At 53.8% G+C, this 11,356-nt stretch overlaps 1 long non-coding RNA gene across 1 annotated transcript in view; it reads left to right on the forward strand.

The window, feature by feature from the left end:
* Nucleotides 1-227: 227 nt before the first annotated feature.
* LOC108312105 overlaps nt 228-11,356 on the forward strand; it is a 127,776-nt gene continuing 116,647 nt past the window's right edge. The window contains exon 1 of the long non-coding RNA XR_005202043.1: nt 228-1,262. This is a non-coding gene — a long non-coding RNA (uncharacterized LOC108312105). The remainder of the gene's footprint in view (nt 1,263-11,356) is intronic.

The following is an 11,356-nucleotide window of genomic DNA, read 5'->3' on the forward strand; positions in this document are numbered from 1 at the left end:
CACTGTACCTCAGCTTGGGCAACAGAGCAAGACTCTGTCTTTATCTTTTATTTTACTTTATTTTTATAAAGACAGGGTTTCACCATATTGGTCAGGCTGGTCTCAAACTCCTGACCTCAGGTGATCCACCCATCTTGGCCTCTCAAAGTGCTGGGATTACAGGCGTGAGCCACTGCACCCGGCCGACTCTATCTTAAAAAAAAAAAATAAAGGGCCCCAGGTGGGGGAGGTGTAGAGTTGGATGGACATATACTGACCTGGTGAGCCTGGAGAGAGTGGGCTAAGAGAGAGGGCTGGGCAGTGGCGGTGCCAGGCACAGGGTACGGCATGAGGGCATTCGTGTCTGCCTGGGTCATGTTCCTGGGGTAATGTCAAACATCAAGTCAGCCTTGACAGGGACAAAAAAAGTCACAGAAGGGGCCCTTTGGCCTTTGTTGGGTGTGGAGGCTTGTGTTCTGGTTGTAGGCCGAACCTCTTTCCTCTAGCCCATTCGCTAGGCCCAGAGGTCGGCGGCGATCCTGAGCTGGCCTTCAAAGCCCTGTGACACTGCCCCACACCACAGGGTGGGCATCTGATGGGGCCTCTGCAGATACAGGGCACAGGATATGTTCCCAGGTGTGTGTTCTCGATGAAATATCACTGCTGCCTCTCGCCCCAGCACTGCACAGGCGTGTCATGTGAATTCATGGCTGTGCATGTGTGTTCTCCCTGCAGCCTCTGCCGGCGAGCTGGAAGCAGCCCTTTGGATTCCAGGGACAGGCCAGATTTATGACACTGGGAGAAATATTTAGGTCTGAGACAGTGTGGTTGTGTTAATTATGGAAATCTAAAGATAATCTATATTTAATGCTGAATTTTGTCAAATTTGCTAAAGAATTAGGGGAGCGTGTGCAAACAGTGACACTTCAATGAAGAACAAGGTGCAATTAAACTCTGAAATTTACAGTGGAATAATTGGAGAGCATGACAAATATAGTTATCAGCAGCAACTAATTAGGGGTCTGCTCGAGGTTTCTGGGCTTGATTAATCTCGCCTGGATGCTAATAAGTTATATGGGGCAGCTGGTAACCGGTTTGTCTCCTCCTTCCTTCTACCCTCTCTCCACAGCACTTGAGGGGTGAGGATGTGACCCATTCAGTTCATTCCTCTGTGCACCCGCCCTGAAGGGAAGGGTGGGGGCACTCCAGCTCCTATGCTGGGACCCTGCCCAGGTAACACCTTGCACCACCCCTGCTCCAGCATCCTGAGGACTCACTGGTCGGTAAGTTCTTGGTGTCTCACTTGAGGCTTGTTGGGACTTGGGGAGAGTGGCTTGGAGCCTGTGTCGGGGTCTTGCTGAGCCTTAGTGGGCTGGATTCGTTCCCTTGCTATTGATGTGGCTGTCCGACTGCCACCTCTGCTTCCACTTCATGCCCTGTGGGAAGGGGCACTGGAAGCCCCCCGCTTGGACCCGCAATAGATCCCATGCACCGTCTTCCTCGGCTGGGCGCTTGCCTCCCTTTCCCCTCGCAGGTTTCTGCTATCTACCTCACTGCTGACTGTGGCCAAGCCTTGGATCCACTGATTAAAGTTTAGGCTGGAGCTGATGCTATTACCCTGCTGGAGTGTGGCCAGCACCCTGGGCACCACCGCCAAGCCCAGCTGTGAAACTAGCACCGCCGCCTCCCTTCCTCTGTCTCTCACCCTGTCTCTGATTCTGTGTTCGGTCTCTCCCCTGTCCTAGAGCCTCCCTCAGACCTGCTGCCCTTGTCACCCTTCAGGGACCCACCCAGTAAGACCAGCTGGTGGGGGACTCTACCTTCTGCCACCCACTCCTTCCTCAGAAGTCCCCTTGACTGTCAGCTTCCCCACTTGGGGTCCCCCAAGGCAGCTCTGTGCATCGAGCCCATCCTGAGCACCCCTTGCCATCTCCGGCCTTTGCTTAATGTCATTGGGCACAGGACAGAGACTCTGACAGCCTCAGAAGAGGCTGATGGATCCAAAATGGGACATTAGATGAACTGCTTCTTTGTGAACGTCTTTGATACAACTGGGTCTCTCAAAGCATGAGCATCTGTGAGCACGCCTGTCATAGGAGGCTGGGCCCTGCTGTGGCTGGTGGAGGGGACACTGGAGAGGACGGGGGCCTCCAGTGCCTCCTTCAGAGAGGAGGTGTGTGGCTTCTTTGAGGCCTGCTTCTCTTCTTGTTTTGGGATGAGGAGCTTTGGGATCAGACACACCCAGACTTGTGTCCTGGCCCTGGGGGTCCTGGGCTCTTCCTAACCATGTCAAGTCTTATTTTCCTTCTTGTAGCAGAGGGATAATTTCTTTACAGTGAGGAGCGCAGGTAACCGGCTGGGAGCTGAGCAGGCCCTGAGTACCTGGCGCCCTCCCCTCCCCTCCCCTCCCCTCCCCCTTCCAGCTCCCCACCCCTCCAGGCTTCAGGTGGACTTGCACACTGTTTTAATCAATGCTAGGGTGCTGACATGAAGGAGGCTGGGGTGGGAACCAAGGCCCAGAGTTTCACTTCACCCCAAATCTGCTAGAGTCAGGGAATCCATCCAGCTTGAGATCTGGTGTGTAAAGGTAAGAAAAGGGCTTTGTAAAGTCTCCAGCAAGGCCCGAAGTGCTGCTCTTGTTAATGAGGAACAATGTGCTGGGAAGAGTGGGCTGCAGTAGCCTCCTGGCCTCTGCTCTCTCTCCACACAATATGCCTAAAATGTAAATCCTAGCATGGCCTGCCCGTGCTCAGAAACCTTCAATGACTCCCTAGTGCCTCCGGGATAAAGTACAGAGCATAATGGTCAACGCCATCCACAGTTGCTCCAGTCTGGTTCCCACTTCTTTGGGATCCTTCCTCCCATCCTCCCCTCCCTCTCCTTCTTCTCTTTCTTCTTCTCCTTCCTGTTCTTTCTTCCTCTGTCCAGGTTGGAGTGAAATGGTGAGATCTTGGCTCACTGCAACCTCCGCCTCCTGGGTTCAAGTGATTCTCCTGCCTCAGCTTTCCAAGTAGCTGGGATTCCAGGAGCCCACTACCATGCCCAGCTAATTTTTGTATTTTTAGTAGAGATGAAGGTTTGCCATGTTGGCCAGGCTGGTCTTGGACTCCTGACCTCAAACAATCTGCCTGCCTTGGCCTGCCAGAGTGGTGGGATTAAGGCATGAGCCACCGCATCTAGCCCCTTTTGGGCTTTTTGAAGTCCCTTTGCTCTGCCCACCCAAATGATGCCCTGTTCCCCAAACTCCCACACCTGACAATCTGTAGGCTTTTATTGGATCGATTTACATCACCTGACGTGCTTTCCCTCCCACTCCCTTCCCACGACCACTTTCTGGGAGGCCCAGCTCAAGTCTCATCACCCCCTAAAGCCTCCTCTGATGCTCCCATGCCCACCCCCACTCCTCAACCTGAATGCCCTCTGGTTGCACAGCTGTTCCTTGCGTCTGTGTCAGGTGCGTCCACCAGGGTGTGATAGACACTGCGGGCACAAGCTCTGTCACCCAGCCTGAAGTTCAGTGGCATGATCTCGGCTCACTGCAACCTCTGCCTGCCGGCTTCAAGTGATTCTCCTGCTTCAGCCTCCCAAGTAGCTGAGATTACAGGCGCTCACCACCATACCTGGCTCATTTTTGTATTTTTATTTGACGGGGTTTCACCATGTTGACCAGGCTGGTCTCAAACTCCTGACTTCAAGTGATCCACCCAGCTCAGCCTCCCAAAGTGCTGGGATTACAGGCATGAGCCACTGCACCCAACAGAGTTGGCTCATTTTACAGATGGAGAAACCTTGATGATGGCCATGTCTGTCAGAGACTGGAAAGTCATGGTGCAGATGCTCTGGACAGACTGTGGCTCAGAGCAAATTTGCTGCGGGTGACATGGCCTGCAAGGGTGGCACTTGAACCCAGGCCTCTCTGGCTGCGGGCTGCTGTGTTTCCCTCCATATCCGTTTTTCTGATTATTCAAGATGCAGGTTTCATTCCTCTTTGTTGTCATCACAGCCCCTGACTCTGAGGTAACTCTCAATGGTGCCCCAGGCCTCTGCCCCCAGCCCCTAAATCCCCACGTGCTGTGCATCTATGAACAGGTCCCTCCAAGCCTCAGCTTTCTGTGAAATGGTCAGGTGATGCATTGCCTCTTCCTCACAGCGTCATTGTGGGACAGAGGGAGATGGTGCCCGCAGGGACCACTGTGCTGCAGGATGGACCCCCTGCGAGCCTGGGCTGGGCATTTCCCTAGAGGCTCTCGGTCTGTCTCTTGGGGGCTGGGACGGGGAATGCAAACACTCGTTGGTCTCCTTCAGCCCCTCTTTGGGGGAGGAAAAGAGCTCTGGGGTCTCCTTCCTCAGGATCCTAGCCCTTGCAGCTGCTGGAAGGGAACGGGCTTGGTCGCCATGGCAACGAGGGCCAGCCGCCTGCAGGGCCGGTCCTGTGCCAGCCGCCGTTGACCTCACTTAGGATGATTACCTTTCGGCAAATAAAATAATTGTGTTAATAAAGAGGCCGTTCGCCTCTCATTCCCCGTCCGGCTTTGCCTGTTTCCGGTCTTCTCCTTCTGGAGGAAAGAGGATTCTCCCCACCTGGTTAGCCCTGGCCTGTGGGATGCCTCACTCTTGAATTGTTGCCCAAATCCAGACTGGGATTTAATCTTGGCCAATATTAATCGTGTCCCACCATTCCCATCTTACCACCTTCCGCCTCTTTGCCCCGGTATCTCTTCTGAGGTTGTACAATTGAGATACTACTACTCATCCTGTCTTCTTTGGCCTTTTTGTTTTGTTTTGTTTTTGAGACCAGGTCTGTCTCCGTCACCCCAGCTGGAGTGCAGTGGTGTGATCTCGGCTCACTGCAACCTCCATTCAAGTGATTCTCCTGCCTCAGCCTCCTGAGTAGCTGGGATTACAGGTACCCCCTAGCAAGCCTGGCTAATTTTTGTATTTTTAGTAGAGGCAAGGTTTCGCCATGTTGGCCAGGCTGGTCTTGAACTCCTGACCTCAAGTGATCTGCCCACCTCAGCAATACCATTTTACCGAGAGAGAAAATGTCTATGTATCTATTTTGAGTCTGGGTCCCCCTATGTTGCTCAAGCTGCTCTCGAACTCCTGGCCTCAAGCAGTCCTCTGGCCTTGGCCTCTCAAAGTGCTAGGATGACAGGCATGAGCCACTACACCTGGCCAAAATCTATGTTTTGACAGGGCTAGAAACGTGTTGATTCAGCCCCTGGTTTGCGGAACAGGCTCCCCTAATAGAGCGCCTGGGAGCATTCAGTTCAGCTGCAGGCAGATACACACTTGCCAGGGGCTCAAAACTGGGCTGGGCTTCCAGAGGGGCGAAGAAACAGAGACCCTAGGAGGCTCAGAGCCAGGGATCGGGTGGGTGGGAGTAGATGGATATAACCACAGAAAATGGAGATGCGGGATGCAGTGCGAGGTGCAGTGTGGCCGGGCTCCGAGACCAAGAGAATGATGGAGACCCCGTGCCAGGTGCTGCGGAAGCTGACCCCCAGAAAGAGACTGACTCAGCGACGGAGGCCCTGAGGGGGATGAGGAGGATGAGACTGGCAGTTACTGAGCCTCTGGTAAGCAGCTGACACTTTGCTGAGTGCTTCAAATTTGTTATTTCACACGATGGCTATCACAACCCCATTTTACAGATGGGGAAAGTAAGGCTTAGAGATTTTAAGTGAATTTCGACCAGGTGTGGTGGCTCACGCCTATAATCCCAGCACTTTGGGAGGCTGAGGTGGGTGGATCACCTGAGGTCAGGAGTTTGAGACCAGCCTGGCCAACATGGTGAAAATACAAAAAATACAAAAAATCAGTGGTGGTGGATGCCTGTAATCCCAGCTACTTGGGAGGCTGAGGCAGGAGAATCGCTTGAACCTGAGAGATGGAGGTTGCAGTGAGCCGAGATTGTGCCACTGCACTCCAGCCTGGGCAACTTGAGTGAAACTTCGTCTGGAAATTTTAAGTGAATTTCTCGAGGTTATACAAGTCAAGTAGAGAGCCAGGATTCAAACCCAGATCTGCCTGGTCTTAGTGGTCTTTTGACTCCATCAGGCTGATCAAGGATGGGGAGGGAGAGGGAGGAGCAGGAAGAGGGGGAGAGAAGGGGAGGGGGAGGAGAGCACGAAACAGATTGAGCAAGGCATGGCGTGCAGGCTTCGTGCACAGGTGTGGCCTCTTCTGCGTCTGGCAATACTTAGCCACTGTTCTTTGAGGCTCTTGTTTAAAGATTTGCCAAAAAGAGGTCACCCAAACTATGGCCGATTTAGAAAGTTTACTTTTCACCAGAGCACACAGAATAGTGCAAAGAGAGTGGGCTCTTCGAAAGGTCACCTTAAGCCTTTCAAACAGCGATTAAGTCAGGGCCCAGCAGGCGGTGTCATTCTAAGTTCTCACACTGCAAGGGGACTGTCCTCTCTCTGGATTCCCAGGTCTCTCCATGACTGGAGGAATTGTGTCATATGGACATTATGTCAGAAGACTAGATTTGGGGCTCTCTGTGAGTCTGAGGGTGTCTCCTCTTCTGCACCCACCACCACCCTGATAGGTCCTGCCCTGAACAGAGTGACCCTGTGGCAGCAGGCAGGGGCTGCGGTGCCCGCCAGGCACACTAGGTGGCGCTCTGACATTGGACAATCCTCTGAGCTGCCTGGTGGCAGGAGGGCAGGGCAGGGCAGGATGGCTTTGAGGGGAGGCTGGTCTCACCAGACCTGACACCCCGGCCTAGGGTAGGCCAAGGGGCACCGGAGATGTCAGAAGCCAGGCTGGGGACCAGGAACTCTGCTCTTCCACCTGTGGGTCCTGGTCATTCTTGGGTCGGGGCTGAAAGCAGAGCAGTGGGAGGAGCAGAGGGACCACAGGGCAGCTGGAGAAGAGGGGTGGTGGGCGTGGGGGGCACCAGCAGGCCCCGGTGGGGTGGCCCAGCACCCCTCAACCGGGCGAGGGCCTGGGGAAGGCTGCCTTTTCACTGGCCACTAAAGCCTAGGGTTGTAGACCCGGGTCTCCCTGGAATGGTGAGGCCATCTGCCTTGTCCTTGGGGCTAGGTCAGAGGCTTGGGTGCTTGTTTATAATGCCTGCAGCTGGAATGAAAGGAAGCCTTGGCAGAGGTGGCTGAAGGATCAGCTTTGCTCAAAGGGCAAAACCCCGGCACAGGACCCGAGGGCCTCAGGGTTTGCCCCTATCTAGCCACGTGACCTTGGGCAAGTCACCGAGGCCTCTGATTCCTTCTTCATGAAAGGGGCTCATCGTGTCTGCTTTCGGAGTTGGGAACTTGAATGAGATCACACACACAAAGGCACTCAGCACACCAAGCGCGGGCACCCCTCCTGTCCTGCCGGTTTGCACAAGCGGCATCTTGTATCCTTTCCCTGCCTGCAGGCCCAGTAAACCCTCAGTGCTGTTGAATGATTGGTGCCTAGGGTGGAGGCAGCTGGAGCTGGCAGTGTTCCAAAAGGGGCTCCAAACCTTGTACTCTGGGGGATTATCCTTGAGAGGCCCCGTCCTTAGATTTCCACGTTTTCCCTGTTTGGAAGTGCGTGTCCTGGAGCTGGGCCTGACCACTTTGCCTGCTCACCCTTTGTCTTGTCCCTTGTCTGGGGCTCTGCGGGATCTACGGGGAAAGAGAGAAAGGAAATCCCCAGCACTCTCTTGGGGGAGAAGAAAGCAGAGGAGCAGACGTGCCCAGGGCCCTCTTCTCCAGCAGTCCGCTTGCCTGCTTCTCACATCTGGTGCGGGGTGGGGGGAGACTGAGGCAAGGGAGAACCATAAGGACAAACTGTGAATCCCTGAATGCCTGTAGCTATAGGAGAGTAAGGTGGAGAATTGACTTCTCAGCCCCATGGCAGGGACCGACGGGGCCTGTTGCCCTCGACTCCTAGGGGAGAGGTCTCAAATGGTTGGCTAGAGACCTGCAAGGAGTTAGGAGACAGGCAGGAAAGGTCTGGGAGGAGGAAGTTGAGGGCGAGGACAATGGGGCAGATTTATTTGGTTAACAAACGTTCCACAAACGCTCGCTTGCTCTGTGAGAACCTCATGTGGGCTAGGCACTGGTCTAGGTGGTGGGACTCAGGCGGTCCAGGTGAATAAGATCCCCACCTGGGGGAGTTTCCAAGGAGTAAAAATCAGGGTGGCTGGGGCTCGACTCTCTGTGGCTGCCCATATCATGGAACACCTCTAAGTCCCAGTTTCATCATCTGTAAAATGGGGATAAGAACCATGTCTCCCCCGTGGGATGACTGAATGTTAGATTCATGGAAGGTCTTCACCCCTGCATTTAATAAATGTGAACGGAGGTGGGGTTTGTCGGTATTATTGTGATCAAAGCTCTGGAGAGTGTGACTTTGAGCAGTTCGCTTACCCTCCTTGAACTTTGGGTTTCTTAGCTGGTAAATGGATTCATGACACCTGCTGTGCCTCCTACCAGAGGACCCTGTTGTTAAAGCAACTGAGATAATGCATGCAGGCACAGGGGCTTTGTAAACTACATTGCACACAGAGGGGAATGGGCCATTTAAATGGTTTGGGGTACACGTGTGTGCATGCATGCCCCAGTATCAGAGACCCCAGGATTTGTGCTCCATCTTTCCTGCAGGCCACCTGAGCTCAGGTCAGCTGTCAGATGGATGGATATATGGTGTCCTGGCAGTTCATGTAGGGAGTCTGTCCCTGGAGCCCTGGGGCTGGAACAGAGGTGCTGGCAGAGGTGTGGAGATGAGGGCTGGGCCGAGAATGGCAGCATTTCTCCAAAGGCCTTAGGGAAGTCAAAAAATAAATCTTTGTCAGAGATGGAGATGTGATCAACCCTTCCCCCTACCTCAACTCTGGGCTGGGCAGGGTTGCCTGCGGAGGTTGGGGGTCCTTGCCGCCACTTCCAACATCCTCTTCTCCATCACCTCTCCACAATCCACCCCTTTCCCGTCAGTCCTGATTCCTGCTGCCAATACAGAACAACCCAGGGAAAAATAACAATCATGCCTTGGTAATTTTTGTGTTTTCAGTAGAGACGGGGTTTTCCCATGTTGGCCAGACTAGTCTCGAACTCTTGACCTCAGGTGATCTGCCTGCTGTGGCCTCCCACAGTGCTGGGATTACAGGCATAAGGCACAGCACCTGGCCTGTCTTAGAGGTTTTTGATATGCACCTCCTGGCTCCTGGTACCTGCTCACCTGCATGAGTACATGGGGTGCCCAGGGCTCTCCAGCTCCATCTGCCCAACCAGTCAACTGAGGGATGGAGCCAGGCAGGGTGCAGCTTGGGCCAGAGGACGAAGAACGAGGAGAGCCATCGCTCAGCCGTACACCCACTTCTAACCCCCCTCCCCCAGGAAATGGGTGGTAGGAAGCGGTGTGGTGGAGTGAAAGAGAGTGGGAATCAGACCTCACCAAATTCTCACTAGCTGGGGGTGTCTGGGGCAAGATGGGTGGTCAGAGGACCTAGCCTGTGGAGTGGACATGCGACCTTCATGGGACGACCTGTGTCAGGTGCCTCCAATAGTGAGTCCAAGCTTGTCCAAGTCTCAGTTAAGGAGAATTTGGGCAATTTTGTGCTCCCCCCACTGCCATCTCCCCACCCTAATTGGCTTCTCGGTTCATTGATTGATTGATTAGTTGAAAGGCATCATGGGAGGATGCCATCCGGTTGGGGATATGGTATGAGTCGAAAAATCCCAGAGTATATTTCCTTTCCAGGACAGCAGAGACAAAAAAGAGCTTTTCTGGATGGGAGACTCCAGGAAGGTTTTGTGAAAGGAGTGGCATTACACCGGGTTTCTCAGAGGGCTCAGGCTTACAGTGGAGAAGGGAAGGAGAGGCCAGCGGGAGGAAGGGCCCGGGCACTGGCCTTCAGTGAGAGAGCTGCCACACAGCCACGAAATGCTAGCAGGTTGCTTTCCTAGAGCAAAGGGTAAGTGTGATAAGGTGGAAAGGGCGTTGTTCCTGATTCCTGGATTATTAAAACAAAAGTGGGATATATTGGGAAAAGAGTAGGAGGCTGAATTGTTTGGATAGTTACAAAACCTTCCTTTAAATCCTCAATTTGCTTTGCTCCCTATGGGGGGTTGCCTCCTTCCTCCTTCACTGCCAGGATCGCAGAAATGTGCCCCAGAGAAGTGGCCCTCCCGTTTCCCTCCCCGCCCCCCGCCCCACTCAGTTTGCCACTTTGCCTCTTTAACCCCACTCCCACTCCTCAAAGAAAGAAGATGGTGTTGGAGGAAGACTGGAGGGGAGCCCCCATCTGAAATCCCCAAACTGTCTTCAGAGAAAGGGAGGAGCAGCCACAGCTTGGCTTCTGGGACCATATTTCATCCTTGGGTCCATGAGGGAGGAGGAAGCTGTTCCCTGCCAGAAACATTCCTGTCGAGTGATTTGCATTACATCAGACTCGGCCTCTTCCTTCGAAGAGCAGATACCAGGAGATGGTGTTTGGGCAGCGGGGATGGAGGAAGGAGGGGGAGAGGAGAGGGAAGAGGGGAGGAAGAGGAGGAGGATGACAGAGGAGAAGAGGAGGAGGAAGAGGAAGAAGAGGAGAAGCGGAGGAGGGGAGAGTAGGAAAAGGAGGAGGAGGAGGAGGAAGGGGAGAAGGAGGAGGGGAGGAGTGGGAGGAGGCGTAGGCGGCCAGCTGTCAGAACTGCTTATTTTATTTTTCTTGTTCCTGGAGCAGGCTGGCAGAGAGGTCCCCAACAGCGGCAGGAGTTGAGAACATGGGCTAAAGGAGGAGATAATCTGGGCCAGTTTCCCTGGCTGCTTGTGCTCCGTCTCCCTCTATCTCTCTGCGTCTGATTCTCTCTCCTGTCTCTCTCATGGTCTCTGAAGGAGACAAATCCCAGGCGACTCCCTGGGCTCCACTGTGCTTCCCGGGAGCTGCGCGGTGGGGGTGCTGTTTGTCCCTTCTCATTGTAGACTGAGCTTGGGATTTGTCACCCCAGTTGCTTAGATGTGGCTTTGGTCCTTTTGGGGGCCCTAGGGTGAGTGGGGAGCCCACATTTCCCCCACTCCATTCTTCTAGAGCCCAGCCAACCTCCATGGGCCACCAACTGCATCCTCCATGGAGAATATTCATAGCTCTAGATCCCCTATTCCCAAACTATTTCTTGTCTTTTTTGTTAAATGGACTTACTCCAAACAAGGAGCTAAAGAACTTGCGTTTCTACACGTTTCCATTTTGATCAGTTCTTTCTGGATTTCCCGGGCATTTTTGTTAGCAGGTGTGCAAAAGACTCTGATGCTGTGAACTGGCTTTCACGCCTGCCACCTGCAGCAGCCCCCCCGCAACACTGGGCACAGGGGTGTTGATTTTCTTTTTTTTGAGACGGAGTTTCGCTCTTGTTACCCAGGCTGGAGTGCAATGGCGCGATCTCGGCTCACCGCAACCTCC

This window comes from Cebus imitator, unplaced genomic scaffold (assembly GCF_001604975.1).
Source record: "Cebus imitator isolate Cc_AM_T3 unplaced genomic scaffold, Cebus_imitator-1.0 Scaffold121, whole genome shotgun sequence".
Classification (NCBI taxonomy): Eukaryota; Metazoa; Chordata; class Mammalia; order Primates; family Cebidae; genus Cebus; species Cebus imitator.